At 42.8% G+C, this 19,817-nt stretch overlaps 1 pseudogene; it reads right to left on the bottom strand.

The window, feature by feature from the left end:
• LOC102191027 lies at window positions 10,493-19,568 on the bottom strand (annotated as a pseudogene).

The following is a 19,817-nucleotide window of genomic DNA, read 5'->3' as shown; positions in this document are numbered from 1 at the left end:
AGATGTAAGCCTTTTTTAATTTCATGGCTGCAGTCACCATCTACAGTGATATTGGAGCCCAGAAAAATGAAGTCAAACACTGTCTCCACTGTTTCCCTATCTATTGGCCATGAAGTTATGGGACCAGATACCATCATGTTACTTTTCTAAATGCTGAGCTTTAAGCCAACTTTTTCACTCACTTCTTTCACCTTCATGAAGAGGTTCTTTATTCTTCTTCACTTTCTGCAATAGTGTGGTGTCATCTGCATATCTGAAGCTGTTGATATTTCTCCCCAAAATCTTAATTCCAACCTGTGCTTCCTCCAGCCCAGCGTTTTCATGATGTACTCTGCATATAAGTTAAATAAGCAGGGTGCCAATATACAGCCTTGACGTTCTCCTTTCCTATTTGCAACCAGTCTGTTGTTCCATATGCAGTCCTAACTGTTACTTCCTGACCTGCATACGGGTTTATCAAGAGACAGGTCAGGTGGTCTGGTATTCCCATCATTTTCAGAATTTTCTACAGTTTATTGTCATCCACACAGTCAAAGGCTTTGACATAGTCAGTAAAGCAGAAGTAGGTGGTTTTCTGGAATTCTCTTGCTGTTTCGATAATCCATCTGACGTTGGTAATACGATCTCTGGTTCCTCAGAATTTTCTAAAACCAGCTTGATCATCTGGAAGTTCACGGTTCACGTATTGCTGAAACCTGGCTTGGAGAAATTTAAGCATTACTTTACTAGCATGTGAGATGAGTGCAATTGTGCTGTAGTTTGAGCATTCTTTGACCCTGCCTTTCTTTGGGATAGGAATGAAAACTGACCTTTTCCAGTCCTGTGGCCACTGGTGAGTTTTCCACATTTGCTGGCATATTGAGTACAGCACTTTCACAGCATCATCTTTTAGGATTTGAAATAGCTCAACTGGGATTCCATCACCTCCACCAGCTTTTTTCATAGTGATGCTTCTTAAGGCCCTTTTGACTTCACATTCCAGGATGCCTGGCTTGAGATTAGTGATCACACCATCGTGATTATGTGAATAGTGAAGATCTTTTTTGTATAGTTCCTCTGTGTATTCTTGCCACCTATTCTTAATATCTTTTGCTTCAGTTAGGTACATACAATTTCTTTCCTTTATTGAGCTCATCTCTGCATGAAATATTCCATTGGTATCCCTAATCTTGCCATCTCTTCTTAATATTGTCTGCTTTTGTTAGGTCCATATCATTTATGTCCTTTATCGAGCCCATCTTTGCATGAAATTTTCCCTTGGTATCTCTAATTTTCTTGAATAGATCGCTACTGTTTCCCATTCTGTTCTTTTCTTCTATTTCTTTGCACTGACCGCTGAAGAAGGCTTTCTTATCTCTTCTTGCTATTCTTTGGAACTCTGCATTCAGATGTTTATATCTTTCCTTTTCTCCTTGGCTTTTCGCTTCTCTTCTTTTCACAGCTATTTGTAAGGCTTCCCCAGACTGCCATTTTGCTTTTTTACTTTTATTTTCCATGGGGATGGTCTTGATTCCTGTCTCCTGTACAATGTAATGAACTCTCATCCATCATTCACCAGGCACTCTGTCTATTAGATCTAGTCCTGTAAATCTATTTCTCACTTCCACAGTATAGTCATAAGGGATTTGATTTAGGTCATACCTGTGTTCTCCACTTTCTTCAATTTGAGTCTGAATTTGGTAATAAGAAGTTCATGATCTGAGCCACCATCAGCTCCCTGTCTTGTTTTGCTGACTGTATGGAACTTTATCTATGGCGGCAAAGAATAAAATCAGTCTGATTTTGGTGTCGACATCTGGTGATGTCCATGTGTAGAGTCTTCTCTTGTGTTGTTGGAAGAGGGTGTTTGCTATGACCAGTATGTTCTCTTGGCTGAACTCTATTATCCTTTGCCCTGCTTCATTCTGTACTCCAAGGACAAATTTGCATGTTTCTCCTGTTGTTTCTTGACTCCTACTTTGGCATTCCAGTCCCCTATAATGAAAATAACATCTTTTGGGGGTATTTTCTAGAAGGTCTTCAAGGTCTTCATAGAACTGTTCAACTTCAGCTTCTTCAGGGTTACTGATCGGGGCATAGACTTGGATTACCTTAATACTGAATGGCTTGCCTTGGAAACAAACAGAGATCATACTGTCATTTTTGAGATTGCATCCAAGTACTGCATTTCAGACTCTTTTGTTGACTCTGATGTCTACTCCATTTCTTCTAAGGAATTCTTTCCCACAGTAGTATATAAAATAGTCATCTGAGTTAAATTCACCCATCAGTCCATCTTAGTTCACTGATTCCTAGAATACCTATGTTCACTCTTGTCATCTCCAGTTTTTTGCCTTGATTCATGGACCTAACAATCCAAGTTCCTATGCAATATTGCTCTCTACAACATCGAATCTTGCTTCTATCATCAGTCCCATCCACAACTCGGTGTTGTCTTTGCTTTGGCTCCATCCTTTCATTCTTTCTGAAGTTATTTCTCCACTGATCTCCAGTAGCATATTGGGTGCCTACTGACCTGGGGAGTTCATCTTTCACTGTCCTATCTTTTTGCATTACCATACTGTTCATGGGGTTCTCTAGACAAGAATACTGAAGTGGTTTACCATTCCCTTCGCCAGTGAACCACGTTCTGTCAGATCTCTCCACTGTAACCCGTCCATCTTGGGTGGCCCCACATGGCATGACTTAGTTTAATTGAGTTAGACAAAGCTGTGGTCCATGTGACAGATTTACTAGTTGCCTGTGACTGTGGTTGCAGTCTGTCTGCCCTCTGATGCCCTCTCTCAGTACCTAGCATCTTACTTGGGTTTCTCGTACCTTGGACATGGGGTATCTCTTCATGGCTCTTACAGCAAAGCGCAGCAGCTGCCCCTTACCTTGGAAGTAGGGTAGCTCCTCTCGGGTGCCACCCCTGACTTGGATGTGGGGTAGTTCCTCTCCCCCGTGCTTCTGCACTGCCGTTGCAGCCACCATTCATCTGCACCACCATCGAAGCTGTGGTAAACAATAATTCAACAATGTATTGTTCCCCGTATTGTTTCTGTTATTGTGACAGAATCGTATGTATGTTAACAGGTAAAAGCAAGACAATAATTAAAACTAATGTTCTGAACTATGGCTTTCAGTGGAAAGAAAAAGAGGTTCACACATAACATATACAAGTTTAATTCAAACCCTACTGTCTTAAATCTTGAACTGAAAGCATATGTTTCTACCAACTAATTATATTTCTTTTTATTTTAATTTTTAATGAAAATGTGTACTTCCTCCTCTAACCACTGTGAAGCCTAGAAGTGGTGACAACTTGATAACAGTGGCTATTCTGAGGTCTAACATCTAGCTTTTAAAAAAATTTCTCTTCAGACGATCTTAAAGAGATGGCTGATTTCAGAACTGGGTAAAGAAATGCTCAAAATAGTCTTGGGAATCTTGAAGAACTAGAAAGCTGAGGAACTTCAAAGACCAATGGGGCCTGGACAGAAAGTTTAGGAATCCAAACAAAAAGGCCAAACATCTGAGTTTCTTGGGCAGAATGATGTTTCTGCTCCTCAACACACTGTTTATGTTTCTCATAGCATTCCTGCCAAGAAGCGAATGCCTTCTTATTTCATGGCTGCAGGAAAATCCACAGCGATTTTAGGAGCTAAGATGAAGAAATCTGTCACTGCTTCTACCTTTTCTCCTTCTGTTTGGCATGAAGGATAGCGCTGGACCCCATGATCTTAGTTTTTTAATACTGAGTTTTAAGCTGGCCAAATGTCTCCAAATGTTAGTAGGCAACATCTAATTTGTCACTATGATAGAGTGCTATGGCACACATTCACCATTCTGAGCACTGAGAAAGGAAAATAATCGTCAATATTTATGCTATTTTTGTTTCTATTTAGCATAGGTTATGTAACTACAAGCAGTTCCAGGAAAACAAGCTAGATTGTCTCTTCTGGGGGTGATGAGAGAGTGACGGGGAGCAGCTATAATACAGATGAAGCCTCACTCACTGGCCTGCGGCTCACCTCCTGCTGTGGAGGTCTGGTTCCTAATAGACCAAGGACTGGTACTGGTCCTGACCCACTGTGCTGGAATTGTGGACTCCTGCTCTGAACCCAATAGTGAGACATTCTGTAGGAAAAACCACCCTGCTTCCTCCCTGTTTCTGAACAAATAAGTGTCATTAAAATTGGGAGAGGAACAGTTATTTAGTCTTAAAGGAGAATACAAAAGTGCAACATATGACTACATTCTTTCAATAAACTGTGAAAAGACATCTGCTTTTTGAGAATCAGGGAAATTTGTACATGGATTGCATATTAAATGTTCATTTTATTGGGAACCAAAAAGCATTTATTTTTTTCTTATCCTATCATTCTACCATGAATACTTGTAATGTGCATTTTGTGAAATGTTCGTCTTGTCCCTAAAATACTTCAGGAAGCAACCTAGATGCCCATCAGCAGATGAATGGATAAGAAAGCAGCAGTACATATACACAATGGAGTATTACTCAATATTAAAAAGAATACACTTGAGTCAGTTCTAATGAGGTGGATGAAACTGGAACCTATTATACAGAGTGAAGTAAACCAGAAAGAAAAACACCAATACAGTATACTAACACATATATATGGAATTTAGAAAGATGGTTATGATAACCCTGTATGCGAGACAGCAAAAGAGACACAGATGTATAGAAGAGTCTTTTGGGCTCTGTGGGAGAGGAAGAGGGTGGGATGATTTGGGAGAATGGCATTTAAATATGTATAATATAATATATGAAATGAGTCGCCTGCCCAGGTTCAATGCATGATACTGGATGCTTGGGGCCGGTGCTCTGGGACCACCCAGAGGGATGGTATGGGGAGGGAGGAGGGAGGGGGGTTCAGGATGGGGAACACACATGTATACATGTGGCAGATACATGTTGATGTATGGCAAAACCAATACAATATTTTAAAGTAATTAACCTCCAATTAAAATAAATAAATTTATTTTAAAAATAAAAAATAAATAAAAAACTTCAGGAAAAATGAATAAGGAATAATAGAAAGAATGTAATGATTATCTGTCTTGATTTAAAAACAGCTAGCTGCTATGCTATGCATAGCTGCTATGGATTGAATTGTGTCCACCCTTGACTCTCAATGTGATGGTATTATAGAAGCTGGGCATTTGGGAGGTACCCAGGTTGACATGGGGTTTTGATGGTGGTCCCTCATGATGGGATTAGCCTGTTACTCTTTCTCTATTTTATCCTCCCTCTTCCTTCCCTTCAACCACCACATGTGAGAAGATAGCAAGGAGAGAAAGACTGATGCAAGTCAACAATGTCTTCACCGGTAACTAAACTGGCCATAATCACTGATGAACATAGATGCAAAAGTCCTCAACAAAATTCCAGCAATAAGAATCCAACAACACATTAAAAAGATCATATACCATGACCAAGTGGGCTTTATCCCAGGGATGCAAGGATTTTGGAATATCTGCAAATCAATCAGTGTAATTCACCACATTAACTAATTGAAAATTAAAAGACATGATTATCTCAATAGATGCAGAGAAAGCCTTTGACAAAATTCAACATCCATTTATGATAAAAACCCTTCAGAAAGCAGGAATAGAAGGAACATACCTCAACATAATAAAACCTATATATGACAAACTCACAGCAAATATTATCCTCAATGGTGAAAAATTGAAAGCATTACCCATAAAGTCAGGAACAAGACAAGGGTGCCCACTTTCACCACTACTATTCAACATAGTTCTGGAAGTTTTAGCCACAGCAATCAGAGCAGAAAAAGAAATAAAAGGAATCCAAATTGGAAAAGAAGAAGTAAAACTCTCACTGTTTGCAGATGACATGATCCTCTATATAGAAAACCCTAAAGACTCCACCAGAAAATTACTAGAGGTAATCAATGAATATAGTAAAGTTGCAGGATATAAAATCAACACACAGAAATCCCTTACATTCCTACACACAAATAATGAGAAAGTAGAAAAAGAAATTAAGGAAACAATTCCATTCACCATTGCAACAAAAACAATAAAATACTTAGGAATATATCTACCTAAAGAAACTAAAGACCTATATATAGAAAACTATACAACACTGATGAAAGAAATCATAGAGCACACTAATAGATGGAGAAATATACCATGCTCATGGATCGGAAGAATCAATATAGTGAAAATGAGTATATTACCCAAAGCAATCTTCAGATTCAATGCAATCCCTATCAAGCTACCAGCAGTATATTTCACAGAACTAGAACAAATAATTTCAAGATTTGTATGGAAATACAAAAAATCTCGAATAGCCAAAGCAATCTTGAGAAAGAAGAATGGAACTGGAGGAATCAGCTTGCCTGACTTCAGGCTCTACTACAAAGCCACACTCATCAAGACAGTATGGTACTGGCACAAAGGCAGAAATATAGATATATGGAACAAAATAGAAAGCCCAGAGATAAATCCACACACATATGGACACCTTATCTTTGACAAAGGAGGCAAGAATATACAATGGAGTAAAGACAATCTCTTTAACAAGTGGTGCTGGGAAAACTGGTCAACCCCTTGTAAAAGAATGAAACTAGATCACTTTCTAACACCACACACAAAAATAAACTCAAAATGGATTAAAGATCTAAATGTAAGACCAGAAACTATAAAACTCCTAGAGGAGAACATAGGTAAAACACTCTCCGACATAAATCACAGCATGATCCTCTATGATCCACCTCACAGAATACTGGAAATAAAACCAAAAATAAACAAATGGGATCTAATTAAAATTAAAAGCTTCTGCACACCTAAGGAAAATATAAGCAAGGTGAAAAGACAGTCTTCTCAATGGGAGAAAGTAATAGCAAATGAAGCAACTGACAACTAATCTCAAAAATATACAAGTAACATACGCAGCTCAATTTCAGAAAAATAAACGACCCAATCAAAAAATGGGCCAAAGAACTGAATAGACATTTCTCCAAAGAAGACATACAAATGGCTAACAAACACATGAAAAGATGCTCAACGTCACTCATTATTAGAGAAATGCAAATCAAGACCACAATGAGGTACCACTTCACACCAGTCAGATTGTCTGTGATCCAAAAGTCTGCAAGCAATAAATGCTGGAGAGGGTGTGGAGAAAAGGGAATCCTCTTACACTGTTGTGGGAATGCAAACTAGTACAGCCACTATGGAGAACAGTGTGGAGATTCCTTAAAAAAAATTGCAAATAGAACTGCCTTATGACCCAGCAATCCCACTGCTGGGCATACACACCGAGGTAACCAGAATAGAAAGAGACACGTGTACCCCATTGTTCATCGCAGCACTGTTTATAATAGCCACGATATGGAAACAACCTAGGTGTCCATCAGCAGATGAATGGATAAGAAAGCTGTGGTACATATGCACAATGGAGTATTACTCAGCTATTAAAAATAATACATTTAAATCAGTTCTAATGAGATGGATGAAACTGGAGCCGATTATACAGAGTGAAGTAAGCCAGAAAGAAAAACACCAATACAGTACACTGATGCATATATATGGAATTTAGAAAGATGGCAATGATGACCCTGTATGCAAGACAGCAAAAGAGACACAGATGTGTAGTGTGGACTTTTGGACTCTGAGGGAGAGGGAGAGGGTGGGATGATTTGGGAGAATGGCATTGAAACATGTATACTATCATGTAAGAAATGAATCTCCAGTCTATGTTCGATGCAGGATGCAGGATGCTTGGGGCTGATGCACGGGGATGATCCGGAGGGATGATGTTGGGTGGGAGGTGGGAGGAAGGTTCATGTTTGGGAGCTCATGTACACCCGTGGTGGATTCATGTCAATGTATGTCAAAACCAATACAGTATTGTAAAGTAAAATAAAGTAAAAATTAATTTTTTTAAAAAAATGCACAGAAGAACTGTAGGAAAACAGTCATAATGCCTGGGATAGTTATGATGCTTGGGTCACTCATGTAAAGCCAGATATACTGGGGTATGAAGTCAAGTGGTCCTTAGGAAGCATCATTACAAACAATGTTAGGTGAGGTGATGGAATTCCAGCTGAGCTATTTAAAAATCATAAAGAATGAGGCTGTAAAAGTGCTGTATTCAATATGTCAGCAAATTTGGAATACTCAGCAGTGGCCACAGTACTGGAAAAGGTCAGTTTTCATTCCTTCCAAAGGAAAGATAATTCCAAAGAATGTTAAAACTATCATGCAATTTTTCTAATCTCACTTGCTAGCAAGGTAATGCTCAAAATCCTTCAAGCTAAGCATCAACACTACATGAACTGAGAACTTCCAGATGTACAAACTGGTTTGAGGAACCAGATATCAAATTGCCAACATCCACTGGATCTTAGAGAAAGAAAGGGAATCCCAGAAAATATTTCCGTATGCTTCACTGACTATGCTAAACCCTTTCACTGTTTAGACAACAAGAAACTGTGAAAAATTCTTAAGGAAATGGGAGTACTAGATCACCTTACCTGTCTCCTGAAAACCCTGTGTGTAGATCAAAAAGTGGCACTTACAGTAAGACACAGAACAACTTAAAGATGTAAAACTGGGAAAGAAGCATGACAAGGTGTACATTCTCACTCTGGTTATTTAACTTCTATGTAGGATACATGATTCATTATGCTGGACTGCATAATTCCCAAGCTGGAATAAAGAGTGCTAGAAGAAATATCAACATCCACAGATATGAAGATGACACTGCCCTAATAGTAGAAAGCAAAAAAGAACTAAAGAGCCTCTTGAAGAGGAGAGGAGATGGAAAAACTGGCTTAAAACTCAACATTTAAAAAACAATTCACAAAAATATACTCAAAATTCATGGCAACCTGTCGCACCACTTCATGGCATATAGATGAGGGAAAAGTGGAAACAGTGGCAGATTTTATTTTCCTGGGCCCCAAAACCACTATGGACCTTGACTGCAGCCACGAAATTAAAAGACACTTGCTCCCTGGAAGGAAGAAAGGCTGTGAAAAACCTGCACAGTGTATTAAAGAGCAGAGACTCACTTTGCTAAAGAGGTCTGTAGTGTTAAAGCTATGATTTTTCCAGTAATCAGGTACATATGTACAATCTGGACCATAAGAAAGGGTGATGAGCAAAAATTGAGCTTTTGAACTGTGGTGCTTGAGAAGATTCTTGAGAGTCCCTTATAAAACAGGGAAATGAAACCAGTCAATATGAAAGGAAATCAACCTCTGACAACTGCTGTCTTAGCTGAGGCATCTACTGAGGCCTCCAAGTGGAAAGAACGGATGCTTCCACTGGAAAAGTGCCTAACCATGGCAGCTCCAAGCAAATAGTTTGTAGCTCCACCTCTGGAGGAAGCTCAAAAAGGCTGAATGCTCTGTGTACCCTGGGTCTCCCGATACATGTGTTTCATTCTCCCCAGCAGCATTAGAGGCCAAGGAAGGGGCATTCTGAGCCCTGGAGGAGGGTGATGGCTCAGGGATCCACTGGGGCAAACACTTAACAAGTGGCACTGGAAAGGACAGAGCAGGCATACATGGCTGAGAGCTGGTGACTGGGGTGTGGGAACAAGAGGGAACCAGCTCTGCATGAAGTACCTCACTCGAAATCCCCTGGAGGGCAAGCCCAGTGATAAGATCATCTGAGATGGGATACGAAGAGAGTCTATTTCATTACCTCTTATAATTTCTCTGAATGAGGAGGTGGTGGAGTAGGTGGGTCATCACAAACTCTTCCATGGCCTAGACCATCTCTCAGCCGCTATCCTTGGAGCTGCCTCTACCCAGCTTCGGTCATGTAGTTCTGGAGGAAATGACATTCATGTGTGCTGCTGGGTCAGGGCCAAAAACCATGTAAAGCCAATCATAAGACCCCATGTCCCTGCCGTGATGGCTGATCTGGGGCTGTACATGTGATCTCAGGTGGGTCATTCAGAGAACACCCTTTAACTCTGACGTCTGCAATCTTCTTTCCTTACCAGGTGACGCCTCTGGGATTTAAAACCCTAGGGCAGGTAGCTTGGACTCCCTCACTAGGTGTAGAAGCCTTAAGGAAGAAAGTTGCTAGGCTAAGCCCATCAAAGAAGTCTGAAGGGGAAGATCAGGAGTGAGAGAGAATTGATGACTTCTGATTTCTTGGGTCTAGTCACTGAGATCTTTGTATTTGCTCTTATTCTTGTATCCTGGATTCCCAGAATCATTTCAATGAGTCTCCCTTTTCCTTGAAGCAAGTTACAGTTGGGCTCCTAGCAATTTTGATTCAGACTGGGTTCTCGACTCTTCCCGATCTTTGTATACCTCCCAGACATAAACAGAGGCACCCATTTGTTTCAGCACCACTATGAGTGAAACACTTCATTCTTTGCTGAGAATAGAATGTGCAGACCACCAAATACTGTTCACTAGCATCCTGGGAAGGAGTGTTCAAAGGGCGAATGAGTGTATGTTAGGAGCAGCCTTATTGATTCCTGAACCACTCTAAGCATTTACACTGCCCCTGCCAGGACAATCCTGTCATTTCCTCGATCAAAGACTGAGAAATACAGCCTCAGGAAGATGTCACCCAGGATCCAGGTCTCTCTAGATGTCCTCATTGTGTTCTCTTTAAAGGCTGTATAGCAGTGGCCTCTAGAATCCTGGGAGATCAGAGACACACACAAGTCAGTATGAGGCCTTACTGGCGAATCCCCCCAATATCCAGACCCAGCACAATTCTTTGTTTTATTTCCCTCTTTTGATAAGTATCAAGGGGTTTTCTCAGCAGCAGGGGATATGAGTTCATCAAAAACCAAAGAGGACCAAGACATGAGGTTGCCATGAGATAGGGTGTGGTGAGTGGAGGACTGGGAGTTGGGGAAACAGAGGAATGAAAAACAACAAAGTCCTACTGTAGAGTGTAAGGAACTATAATCAGTATTCAGTGATAAACCACATGAAAAAGAATAAGAAGAATTATATTTTATGTGCATAACACACTTTTTATGTGTCTCACATTGCAATGCAGCAGAACTTAATGCAACACTGAAGATCAGCCACACTTCAATATAATTTTTTCGAAAAGAACAAGAATGTCCATAGTTCGCCTCTCTCCCTGTTTCCTTCCTTCTGCCTCCTGCTGCTTGTTTTCTCTGCAGATAAGCTGTTTCTCCTCCTGCGTCCTCACAATCTATACTTTATTTAAAAACTTTATTTTGTATTGGAGTATAGCTGATTTACAATATTCTGAGTTTCAGGTGGACAGGAAAGGGACTCAACCATATGTATCCGTGTATCCTAGTCCCAAAGATAACCCTCCCATCCAGGTTGTCATATAACTGAGCATAGTTCTCTGTGCTACACAACAAATCATTGTTGGTTATCCATCTTAAATAGAGCAGTGTGAACAACACGTTCTTGAAGACTTAACTCAGGAAATCTGTGAAGCCTCCTTTGGCCCACACTCACCCTCCTTGGCCACTCCAGGCTTGGTTGGGTAACGTACTCTGGTTCCCCATCCTCACTGGTCAGTCCTTAGCCCTCATCATCCTTAGTAAGTCCCCAGTGCCTTAGTGCAGACCACCTTGAGATGCCATTTGCATGGAATCCAGGGCAGTTCTGCCTAGAACCAAGCAACCATCCATATGGCTCAATGAGTTTGTGTTTTCAGAATTCCTGAAATTCCCTCTCTTCCTCAAAGCCTTCTTTGAGCTCATCAGCCTGCTTTGAACTCCTGTAGGGAGCTGACATGAAGCCTGCACCCTGTACCAGGGCAGAGGAATCACTATTCACACTTTATTCACCTTAGTATCCAACCTCCCCACAGAGGGGTCGGATACCCCAACTCACAAAGGAGGCACCTGGCCAGAGCAAGGGGAAGATGCAGCCGAGTACTAAGCTGACCATGTAATTTATCATCCAAACCAGAAAAAACTTGAGAAGAGAAGGCAGACTCTTAACTTATGCTGGGACATCACACAGGGACTGTCCCCAGCCATTCTGCTTGTAATGTGGCCTATTTCAGGGACAGCTAGAGCTTACTTCCATGTTAATACAGCTAAGGATTCAGATTGAATTGAAGCTCTTTGAGGACTGAGGACCTTAGTGTTCCCCTCTCCTTGTGACTCCTACCATTCCAGCATGGTGTGGCATCTCCATATTTATTTCAGGAAGATCGATGTCACAGATGGCCCTTTAATCTCATCTGGTTGGTTTTCTGGCAGGCACTGACCCAGCCAAAGGCCTCATCAGCATCTGCAATGGTGTGAGACAGCCAGTAGAGGACACCCTCCTCCCAAAAGCAGCCCGTTGGTTGCTGCAAGCCTCAGGTTGAGAACCACCCCTCAGTATTGTGCCCTCACCTTGAGGATGTACGCTTGTGCTGGCACTGATTAGTTGATGCTGTTAACGGTGAACATAAAAGAGGGCAGCGAATTGACCACAGAACATGAAATGTAGTGCTGTTAGAGAGAGGGAGAGAGTTTGGCCCACGAGATCTTGTGTGTGGAGACTGGGAGTGACCTTGGGGCATGACCCTTCACCTTGGAAACCCATGGCATGGCACCGATGAGCTTCTGTATGTTATTGACCAGTCTTCTAGGCCTTCAATCAGTGCTGTTCTGGTGTCCACAAGGGCCTTTCAGCATCCAGAACAAGCAATAACCTTTATTTTCATGGAGATGCTGAGAGATAGTGGAAGAAAGCGGGCATCAAGGTCACTCTGAGTCTCTCCAGAGCTGCCCCCTTCCTGACTGTCTCCTAAACAGCCCTTTGTCTCTTGCCCTCTTTTCCTTTGCTCTAGACACAGCACCTTTCTTGACATCCTCGAATGCAGTACTTGAATACACCAGGAACTTTTGCACCTTGACCCAGGTTGGTCATCCTTCCTAGAAGACTCCACTCCACTTTGACTAGCAAATTTCATCTCATCTTCCAGATTCCACCTTAATTGTATTGTTTTCAGGAAGTCTTTCCCCCAGTGTTTATCAGTCTCCTGTTTTGGTCACTCTCTGTAGAGCCTCATGTCTACTGCTGCTGCTGCTAACTCACTTCATTTGTGTCTGACTCTGTGCGACCCCATAAACTGCAGCCCACCAGGCTCCACCATCCCTGAAATTTTCCAGGCAAGAGTACTGGAGTAGGTTTCCATTGCCTTCCCCTCCTCACATCTAGCATGTACCAAAGTCACAATTCACTATGTGGGTGAGTCACTTCATGTACATCTGCCTTCTTACATGTGAGTGCGAGTTTTATTCTCATTGTCTCCCTAAAGTCCCTGGCACAGAGTGGATGCCCAATGCTTGTCTGTTCAGTGAGTGAATGAAGACTGAGAAAAAAATGAGAAACATCCAGATGGCTGTATCTGGTGGGGAACAAATAACGGGTGGCACACAGAGTGAAGATGGAGATTCACAGGGGCAGGAGATTCTCATAGTAGGGGGAGAGAGGGGCTCCTCTGGGAGAGGGTGTCTCCCAGCACTGCTCCTACAACCAGCTCAGGCACTGAGACCCTGGCCAGGAAATATGTAACTAGCACACAGAAACTCCAAAGGACAGATCAGCTTTTGTCTGAGGATCTCACACAGAAGCCTATCAATTATGCCTATTGTCCTCAGGTCACTCCTGGATCCCACCTTCCTGATTCTCTGCTATAGCCCCACCACTGTGTGCCCAGGTACATGGGATGTCTTTTTTATTAACTGATTTCACGTCTTAAGACTGCATCCAACCTCTCTCCACTGCTGGGTAGCTGCTCACTAAGGAGACCAGTTTTCCCCATTTGCTCAGAACTTTCCCTGTTCTTAAACACACATTTATCTGTAATGAGAACTTCCTATGTTCTAGGTAACCCTGGACTGTTGGTCATTTTATCATATCTCTGTTCAGGCTGGTGAAATTCTCCATGATCCTCTGTTCACCACAATGTAGAGTCCTCTAACCATGCTCCCCACCTCAAAGGGCAGTGGATGCAGCTCTCTTCCAGGTGCACAGACCTCTCTGGACTCTTTTAGGACCCTGGTCAGAGCCATGCTCCGAAGGCCTGGGGATTATGAACCCATGAGTCATTTGTGTATCTGTGTGCTTGTGAGTTTGTTTGTATATGTGTTTGTATGTGTCTCTGTGTGTGCTTGTGTGTCTCTGACTAGCTATGCATGTTTATATATGTCTCTGTGTATGTTTATATGTGTCTGCTTGTGTGTTTCCATGTGTCTGTGTATCTGTCTGTCATTGTGGGTGGTATATATGTCTGTGTGACTGTGTGTCTGAGAATGCATTTGTGTGTGTCTGCCTGTGTCCATGTACAGTAGTGGGAGCATCACTTCAGCAGACTCTCAGAGGGAGAGGCTTACCTACCGGTCCATGTGTACAATCCAGTCTCCTGCTTGGATAAATGGTACCCAATTGAGCTCTCCCTTGTAGTAGCGGTGGTCCACCCCACCAAACATCACCGCACTGCCCTCCCACTTGTCTCTGTAGATAGAAGTGAGGGGGGATCCTTGGAGTACAGTAAAAACAGCACTGTCTGAGAGCTGTGCTTGTACACCCATCAAGGAATCGAGTCTAGGAGCGATTGAGATCCAGACTGAGGTCTGTTACTGGCTAATGAATGGCACAGAGGTGGTTAGAAGCCAGAGCACTTGGCTGGGCTCCATCACATATGTCTTCTGAAGACGCCCTGGACTTCCAGCAACCTGAGTGCTCAGACACCCTCAGAGGACAGGGTGCTGAAGCGTTTGGCTTTCCCCTTGTCCACCTTGTCATTTTTCAGGAAAATCAAGGCCTGGGAGTTCTAAGGGTGTGGATTCAGGTCACCAAGATTTGGCTCCACTGGCCTGTGACCTCTGCTATCCAAAGGGCCCCATGTTTAGAAGGGACCCCACCCCTGCTCTCCCTGTCTTGAAATGCCTAATATTTCTTGAACAAGGCTGCCACAGTTTTTTGTCCCACTCTTTCATTTTTCACTGGAATCTACAAATTGGGTAACTGGTCCTGGGCTCCCAGTGAAATGCTAATGCAGAAGGAAAGATATCCACCAGGGTTCTCCTTCCTTCCTTATCAAATTCATAAGCAAATCCTAATGCTTTTATTCAACATGCTTCCTGTTGCCTTCCATTAGCCTTCCTCCTCACTCAACTGCATAGACCTATTTACTGATTCTGAGCCCAGGAGCAGGGTGTGTTCCAATAAAACGTTATTTATAAAAGCCAGTGGTGAAGCCAGATAGGGCCCTGGGGCCATAGTTACCTTGGGTTAGATTATCTCTCAGGATACTTCTTTATCAAGTGTTCTATAATTTTTGTGCAACTGAAATCATCTTACAGCTAATTTGGAGAAAGGGATTGTCTATCTCAGACATACTTGCTCAAGTAGAAGGCAAAAATAGGTTCAGAAATGGCACCTTCATTCATCAGGTTGTCAAAACTGGGGAGGGCTCCAGTGAAGGATATTTTTGGATACTTCAAGCTCAAGACACCATCAAAATGTATACCCTCAATCCCGGATTTTTCCAGGCTTATAGCGAACTGCTGGTCAGTACTTACAAGGTCGCCAATCTGTGGGAGAGAACAATGTTCCCACTTACATATATGTGAAGTGGCCTAGGACTGGGCTGGTGTGCATTGCCATTAGATCCTCAGAGAAGAAATGAGGCTGGGCTCTGTCTTCGGTGGCCCACAGATGGTTAGACAAAGCTGGGAGGGGAATTTGGGTTCCACTTGAGAGACGCTGTGTATTTTAAAACACCTGTCTATGTGAAAAACATCACCTGAGTGAGTCAAATTGGCCTCCTGGCTTCTGTACAGGTGTGGCAGCCAAGTCAGTCCAGGACCCATTGGCGCCACCTTATGGACAAAATGAGTCAAGAGCAAGATAGTCTTCTCTTTGGCATCACTGTGACCTAACGACAAGAATGGACTGCACTCTCTGTAATGTACTGTGGATTCTGCATTTGTCCAGGACGACAGAAGCCGAAAACACAATCTTGCTTGCAGGGTTCTATGAAATTACTGCCTGGGGAATTCACCTTTGGGGATATGTGTGTATTTGTGTGAGTGTGTATGAGAGAGAAAGTGAGAGAGCAGAACTACTCAAATAATTTTAGGGAGGCAGGCTCATTCATCAGGCCCGTTGACTCTCAGGCCTCCAGTTTCCCGCTATGGATACCTGAAGCCCTTGACTGCCCCCAGGGTCCTCAGATCAGTTTTATTCTGTCCCCAAACACTCCACAGAAACTTCAGTTCTGAAAAGCCAGCCTAACTCCACCTTTTACCACCTGTGTGCCCTCAGCAAGTCCCTTGCTGTCTGCACCTCAGTTTCCTCACATGTCTCATGAGCTAATCAGAGTAACTGCTGTGTTGGGTTGTTGCAGAATTAAACCAGTTATCACCTGAAAGTGCCTGCAACAGTCTGTGAATATAAAAGTGGTGCTTTTTTCCCTTCTTCTCACTCCCAAAAAAATGATCCCTGAACTGCTCATGGGCAGAGGAGGTGCAAGTCCAAACCTCAAGCCACTTTCTGGGTTAGCTAATCTGCTTGCTCGTGTGTCACCACAGGCACTGTCTCCCCAGATACAGGATCCTATGGGTAAGATGGCCAATATCTATGGGAGTTAGGCTAGGAAAGATCCTGCTGGATGGTCCTGCATCTTTTTTGCAAGCAGGGGTCACTCCATAGCCAGTCCTGATTCAGCGTATGTTACCCGAACTGTGTTATAAACAAGAAGTCCTTTCACCCTTCCAGTAATGTACTTGATGCTGAAGATCTTTTGGGTAGGCCGGAAGGTTGAAGAATAAAGATGTCTGAACATAACCTTTCTAGCTGCAGACACAACAGATGAGTGTCATTACGTGCCAAGAGTGGAAACAGGGTGGCAGGGCAAGTGAAGGATGGTCCGGGTAGGGGGTGTCTGTACTCACCACAGGCTAGACTTTGGCAAAAGACCGAGGGCACCCACAAGTCAGATGAGCCTGTGTCAAAGACAACATGGAATTCCTGAGGCTGTGTTTCAGTGGTGATGTTACCTATGTAGAGCATCTACAGTGAAAAGAAGGGAGTGGGTTAGTGCAGAACTGACTACCCTCTGTTCCCACACTGATGTCTCCCTCTGGGTGTCACATATCTCTTGACATCACTTTCTAACCACCATGCAGCTCACAGACTTTGGTCACAGAGGTTTCTGCATTTGATATATTATTCCTGTGCTACATTGTATGCAGGATATTGATTCTAAGACCAGGCATTGAAGTGGTACCTCCTGCACTGGAAGCACAGAGACATAATCACTGGGCCTCCAGGACTGCTGGACACCCACGGAAGTTCTGGTGCCTTCATTTGAGAAGCTCTGTAGTCTCTTCCAGAGAAGGCAATGGCACCCCACTCTTTTACTCTTGCCTGGAAAATCCTATGGATGGAGGAACCTGGTGGGCTGCAGTCCATGGGGATGTTAGGAGTCAGAAACGACTGAGCAACTTCACTTTCACTTTTCACTTTCATGCATTGGAGAAGGAAATGGAAACCCACTCCAGTGTTCTTGCCTGGAGAATTCCAGGGAATGGGGTGGGGGGGCCTGGTGGGCTGCTGTCTCTGGGGTCACACAGAATCGGACATGACTGAAGCGACTTAGCAGCAGCAGCAGCAGCAGCAGCAGCAGCAGCTGCAGCAGCAGTCTCTTCAGTCCCAGCCTCAGCACCCCTTTCTCCAGGAGGTCTTTCTGGATCAACCCCAGGCACTCCCTCTATCAGACCGCATCCAATCAACTCCACACAGGTAACCCTTTCACTCGACATGTATTTACCCTTTGCCTATCTCTCAGGCTGGCATGGGCATTCCTGAAGACAAAATAAGCCCTTTATCTAATCTAAAAAGAGTAACCACAGTGTAAGATTCTTGTGGCCTTACACGGTATACAGGTTCAGTAACTTTTTACTGCTGTGGTTCTTGCATCTGTGCAAACTGAATTCCTCTGCCTGGGGAGTCACAGTTGCTTGGCAGTTGGTTCTACCTTTTGATCAGTGATGGCTCACTGTTCATCTGTAACTGAGTGGCTCACCTGTTCCGAAGGAACAATAGCCCTCAAACTAATGATGCATCTTTGACACAGAAATGGATGTTTACTTGCCACCTGGTAATTGCCCAGCACAGTCACCAAGACCAACAGTTGAGGATGATAGTGCCTTCTCCTCTGGGTGGGGTCCCTGTTTTCCAGTGCGTCTGCCTCCTGCAGGAACCCCAAACCAACATCCCACCAGGCACCTCCAGAAGAGCCCCAGTGCTAGGCTAGAGCACCAGGGGGCGCTGTGGAGCACCATCCTCCCAAAATACTCACATCCATGATGTTTCTCAGCGGGTGAGTAGTTAGATTTGAGCCACGAGAGGAAATCTGGGACAGTCTGTAAGCACGTTCCTTCAGGAAATTTTTCAGCATGTTTCTTCCACTGAGGGCATTTCTCATGGTCTTCATTCTCCCTAGAGGTATTCTTTCACCGAGCATTTGACAAAGAAAACAAAGAAGATGCTACAACAAGCTGTCGGTATTAAGGTATAACTTTCATTGTAATGGCCCTGTGTATTTTCTAATCATTTTTATGAGGCACATTATTATCAGAATTTTATGCATATACCATGGCAAAAACATCAATTTTAATGCAAGTTCTCTTCTGCAATCTTGGATAAGCCATATGACCATGTGGTGTCTCAGTCTCCCCTTCGGTGAAATGGTGGAATGTAACAATACAAATCCTCCAAATAGAATATCTTGGGGATAAGTGAAGTGATAGATATAAGGTACCTGATAAATAGAAAGTCTCAACATGACATCCATTAGCACTGTTGTTGCCATCCTTTTCAAAGAACACTATCCTTTTCAAAGAACCTCAAGGAAGGAGGTAGAAGAGGGATTCTTTTACAAGGGAGCAATAAGTTGACTATGGTCACACTGCTTGTCAGATAGAAAACAGTGTATATAAAACAGTGTATCTTTCTCCACGTTGAAAGAGAAGTGAGAGTTGAAAACAGAATCTAAGTTTTAGGGAACAAGTAAGGGAAATTCAGAGGCTTGAGAAGGAAGAAAGAGTCAAATGAAAAATTAAAAGAAAACAACAGAGAGAAATACACTCCCAGTGACCTCCAAAGAGATGGAGAGATAAATGACAGTGATACAGAGATGCAGACATAGACATATACACACTGAGGTAGACCAGGAAAAAAGAGGACATGTTGAAAATAATGTAGAAAAGTACTATTCTACAGGACCACATCAACATCAACATAGGCTGTGCACTGAACAGTTGCAAGGATTTGCACTTTCAATAGGTCATGACATGACGGGACCCCAAGATCTGTGCAACCCAAATCTGCACCAAGACCGTGGGATCCACAGTTCCTACAGCAAGTTACTTGACAATAAGATAGAGTTGAACTTTAAGACTCTTAGGGAAATATTCCATTCCCTTCTAAACCTGATGGGTGGAAGAATAGTCAGATGAGAAGAAATCCAAGAAAGGAATATGATGTGACTTACAGTCCCCATACTTTCTTGACTATGAACTCTGAGAAAGCCACCAGCCTGAGGAGCACAAGCCACTTCATGTTTCTTTCCTTCTCCAAGTACTCAGGTAAGTTTGGATTCTTAGCATGTAATGCTGACTAGGAGCCGCTAGTTATATATGCTCTGACCTACCCTAGTTTTCTACTTTAGGCCAATAAAAGATTGGAAAAAAACACAAAGCTCTTGATAAAAACATTACCTTCATCAACGTCCTTGGCGAGTGTCCTTTGAAGCTTTTCAGAATACAGAGAATTGAACTGTAATATCTTCTTTGAAGCTTGGCTGGAAAA

This window comes from Capra hircus, chromosome 29, assembly GCF_001704415.2.
Source record: "Capra hircus breed San Clemente chromosome 29, ASM170441v1, whole genome shotgun sequence".
In the NCBI taxonomy this organism is placed as follows: Eukaryota; Metazoa; Chordata; class Mammalia; order Artiodactyla; family Bovidae; genus Capra; species Capra hircus.
Note: the sequence above shows the minus strand (reverse complement) of the source record. Positions and strands in the feature narration are given on the sequence as shown.